Raw genomic sequence first — 5,429 nt, forward strand, 5'->3', positions numbered from 1 at the left:
GTTATGTCAGTAAGATGTTTTCGTCAGTCTATACGTTCTGAGTTCACTTTCCGCCGTGTTCGACTTTGCCGTTCATCCTTTCGGACTCGATAAAATGAGTACCAGTTGAGTACTGGGGTCGTTGTAATCGACCTACCCCCCTCCCAAAATGGCTGGCCTTGAGCCAAGATTTGAAACTGATATGTCAGTTAGATATTAGTTTGTCAAACATAATAAACAAACTGGTATTATGTTGGACAGTAGTTTGCTTAATATACATATTAGGTTAAGGCAGCGAGCTGGCAGAAACGTTAGCACACCGGGCGAAATGCCTAGCGGTATTTCGTCTGTCGTTACGTTCTGGGTTCAAATTTCGCTGAGGTCGACTTTGCTTTTCATCCTTTCGGGGTCGATAAATTAAGTACCAGTTACGCACTGGCGTCGATGTAATCGACTTAATCCCTTTGTCAGTCCTTGTTTGTCCTCTCTATGTTTAGCCCTTTGTGGGCAATAAAGAAATAAGAAACGTTAGCACGCCGGACGATATGCGTAGCAGTATTTCATCTGTCTTTACGTTCTGAGTTCAAATTTATCGAGGTCGACTTTGCCTTTCATCTTTTTGAGGTCGATAAATTAAGTACCAGTTGCGAACTGGGGTCGATCGAATCGACTGCCCCACCCTCCAAAAATTTCGGGCTTTGTGCCTAGAGTAGAAAAAAATATATATACATATTAGATTAGACAATAAGTTGTCCAAATACGCTCATCAATAAAAACAAGCTCCTGGATCTGAAGAGTTTTCTGAAGAGTTGTGCGTCATAGATCTAATCAAAAAGATCAGAAAAATGTGAGATTGGGTAGATTTTGCCCCGGGTACCCCAATGAAAGAGTATATAATTTCTTCTGGCCTAAAATGCTTATTAATTAATAATTATGCCCTCTTCTAGTATATTATCCCTTCTACTGTAGGCACAAGCCCTGCAATTTTGGAGTAGGAGGTCACCGACCTCAGTGCTCAACTGGTACTTTATTTTATTGACTCTGAAATGATGAAAGACAAAGTCAGCCTCGGTGGGATTTGAACACAGAACGTAAAGAGCCAGAAGAAATGCTGCTAAGCATTTTGACCGAGGTTCTAAAGATTCTATCGGCTCACTGCCTTACTCCCCTAATATATAATGCAACTGCTTTCACGTTCGGTAAATACGACATAGTGTTATGTTATTTATGTGAAAATTGGCAGTCAAAATTTCACCTAAAGTTTTAAATATTTTGCTAAAGAGCTTTTAAAAATTTCACCACTAAATGAGAGAAAAACATTGACCAACATTTTCTTTTAATATCAATAATCTTAATGATCTTACATGAAATCGTTAAAATTCGTATACATATTTTTTAATGATATACGAAAATGTTTTCATCCATAATTTCGGTCTATTTTAAATGGATTGGTAATATCGATTCACCAACTTAATTATGTACAATTTAATTGATTGGATACGTGAAATAATGAAACATGTTGAATATTTTAGGTATATCTTCTCCATGTTTTGAAATAAGGGTTAATTTGACTAAGTCACCTAATCAGAATTTGGAATGTTGTATGTTAAGGAACACAACTAAATACCACAAGGCTTTTTGTCCATCGTTTTGTTGGCTTCGCACATTTTACTGCTCTTCATTTAGTGAATATTAAGTGTTTAATGGCTGCAATCGCTGTATCACACAGTTAGTCAATATAAATCGAGTGTAAAGGAAAACTAAATTAGCTTATATTTTTTCGGTGTCCTACATGCAAAATATCTTTCCCACGTGAGTTTCGGACCCCAGTTGTGAACTTAATTGCATACAGCCAATCAGATCTCAACTATCAAACTAATTTATGAGCGTATAACAAGTGATGGGCGATAAGATAAGGTCACCTAGGGAAGGAATGACCATGCTTCTTTTCTCTTTTAATAATGCTTGTTGTTCTTGTTCTTGTTTCAACCATTGCTGCCTCTGCGTGGTTATTTGTGTTGTTGTTTACTTTATAAAACAGTAAGGGGAGAGGGTTGCTAGCACATCACCCACTACCCACATTTTTCTTATTCACATCTTAACCATATGGGGCCCTAACAAAATCCAATAATAGGTATAGATGCAAATCTATCTAATTACTTGTCTCCATCTAAAATCAGGCATAATTGGCGATCGGTCGACTTACAACACCGTTCTTTGTTTTGAGTTTACTTGGTAGAGTGTGTTTTGCCAAGAGATTGGTTGTTTTTAACACATTTACGAATGTTATGTTGGGCTTTGCGTCTAGACATAATCTGAGAGCTGAACGGTACCTTTCCTTTCGCATTTTTCAAACAATCCTTCAACGGTCTTCCAGCACCATTGCGGTTTCTGCCACCACCAACCATCTTTCTCCTGGTTGCTGCAGTTAGTAGCACACCAATTTTCTTCATACTGACTGGAGATTTTCGTTTGTGGGAAAAAAAATTTTCGTTTTATCTTGCAAAGAGCATGTGCTTCACCAGAGTACCGACCAAAGCAATGAAGCGCAGAAGCTAACGCAGTATCTATTCCAGAAGTTAGTTCCAGAAGTTGCTTAGTGAATTTTTTCACTGGTTTCCCAAGGAATTCTTTGTCCTGAACATAACTTTGTTATAAAGCAAGAAAAGCTTTGTTTATTCCATTAATTATTGGTTCATTTCTATCATCATCACTTGATTTTGATGTGCAACCGCGTGTATCAAATTTTTACCGCGTATCAAATTGGTTTTGAAGAGAGCGTTGCAAGTGTAGCCTTTCTAGCCGTAAATTTGTCACATCATCGTGTTCACTGTCTGAAATCTTCATATCCTCGCAGTCAACTCCGTCATTTTCATTTTTCTGATCGTTCGACTCCATGCAGTCGTCATCACGGTCAGCACAATGAGGTTCATCTTTTGCGTTGTTCATGGACTCCATCGTTACGCTGTTGGCGTCTGGCTTGACCTGGTTCATTTTGGTGGTTCAGGGACAGAAACCATTCTTTGGGGACATTCGAACGGCTAGTGGGCACCTCGTATAACAACGTCCTCATTGACGGATCATTTACAGAAACGAAGTTCCAGCATGAAGACCACAGGAAAATGCTGAAAACCACGGGAAAATGCACATGTGGGACTCGGTAGCCAAAGATACGCTAACAATACACACGCGTCCATAATTCGTATCAATGAATCAATGTGTATTTATAAAACCTTCAGACAGTTTTCGTACATTCATATTCGTCAAAAACATTATCTTAGATTGCTATAGTAATTCAAACTTACCACTAACCAGCGTATGTGTTCAGTATCGATGATATTGGCATCTGAATGAGAGCACAATACAAGATTCGCATGGCAATCGGAGGCCGACATTTTGAATACCAACCTTTGTTAACTTGACAACAAGGTCAAGGTTATCTCTGATTGGCTGCATGCAAATGAGTTCATTATTGGGGTCTGGAACTTACGCGGGGAAAAAAATTTCGTGTCCCGCATTTCAATTATAAGAGAAATTTGGATATATTTTGTGCATGTCATTAATTTTCTTGTTGAAATATTTATTGTTCTTGGATGTCGTTCTGATATTTAACTTTAAAGAGTTTTTCCTTTCTTTACGGGGTGGGGTGGGGGGTATTATTTGAATAATACAGCTGCTATTCCACTGGTATTATTTTTATAAGAGTTGCTTCTAATTCAAAATTTTATTTATTTTAGTTGTGCATATCAGCAGACAGATTTTGTGCTATTTGCGTATATACCTCAAGCCAGCATTTCGAATCCGTTTCAAGTGAATCGAATATACAGTGCCGATGAACTGAAATAACAACGAAATATCAAAACCTAGCGTCCTCGTTCACCTATAGGACAATTCCTTTCGCCTAGTTTTGAGATATTAAGTGTTTTTTAACACGCGATATCTTAAAGGAACTTTCCCTGAATGAAACCCAACAGCTAATAAGCGTGTAAACAAAACACGCATTATTAGAGCTGCTTCTCATTGAAAATAAAAACATTATTAAAATAAGATTTTTTTCTGAAATAAGGAATGATTTCGTTTATTTTGTTGATGATTATATCAACACTATGTATGTTTAGCGGTGAGTGCCATTGTATGAGAGTTAAACTTGAACGACCCAGATTCTCAGGTTCGTTTTGCTGAGAATTTTCAATTTTTTTCTTTATTGTTAACCTTGAGAATAACAAGAATATGAAAAATTCCCATTTCCCTCCTCTGGTATGAATAGTGTCGAGCATTCTCTGATGAATACATCTGGTCGCGATCGGTCAAGCCAATATCTCTATCGCATTTACGCATGGAATAAATGCACACCTTTCCATATGTATGCATAAGTGAATGTGAATGATATTACCTTTTTGATCGATGTTTAATTCATATGATATTAACATTCCAGAAAGATATCTACCTTTTAATTTTAAAAGTTATTGGAAAGAGGATACATTTGCGGATCGTTACATTTATATTTTCAGGGTAGCTAAGTTAAACTCAAACAGTAGAGATTTGGTCTTCCTTTACTTCACAGTGATTCATTGTTCCATGTTAAATTCTGTTACTATTGGCTTTGCTTTTATTTCTCTGAAATCTATGTAATGTATCTATAATATATAAAAAGAAACTGATTCAATTGATTGCCCTCTATTCTGTTTTACTAGAAATCTTTATAGTGTGGCTAAAAAAAATTTTCTTCCCATTTATAGAATATAGCTCCGACCAGTGAATCGGTTGATGCATTTCCAAATATTCTATAGAAGAAAACTTATGGAATCGATAGACACATACATTGTATTGTGAGCATATTCAAAAGAAAACATAAAGCAGATTACTTACTTATTGTTGTTTGGCGTAGTTTATATAGTAAGCCATGTTATTTGGTTTGCGGTACCAACCTCACTAAACCGTTCCAGGTATGTGTATGTGTATGTGTATGTATGTGTGTGTGTGTGTGTGTGTGTCTAAAATATAAATATACATACATACATACAAACATACATTTTTGTTTCTTTTTCTTTCTTTCTTTTACTTGTTTCAGTCATTTGACTGCGGCGATGCTGGAGCACCGCCCGTAGTCGAGCAAATCGACCCCAGGACTTATTCTTTGTAAGCCTAGTACTTATTTTATCGGTCTCTTATTGCCGAACCGCTAAGTTACGTGGACGTGAACACCCCAGCATCGGTTGTCAAGCGATGTTGGAGAGACAAGCACAGACACGCAAACATATACACACACACATACATATATATAAATATATACATATATACGACGGGCTTCTTTCAGTTTCCGTCTACCAAATCCACTCACAAGGCTTTGGTCGGCCCAAGGCTATAGTAGAAGACACTTGCCCAAGGTGTCACGCAGTGGGACTGAATCCGGAACCATGTGGTTCGTAAGCAAGCTATACATATATATA

This window comes from Octopus bimaculoides, chromosome 3 (assembly GCF_001194135.2).
Source record: "Octopus bimaculoides isolate UCB-OBI-ISO-001 chromosome 3, ASM119413v2, whole genome shotgun sequence".
Classification (NCBI taxonomy): domain Eukaryota; kingdom Metazoa; phylum Mollusca; class Cephalopoda; order Octopoda; family Octopodidae; genus Octopus; species Octopus bimaculoides.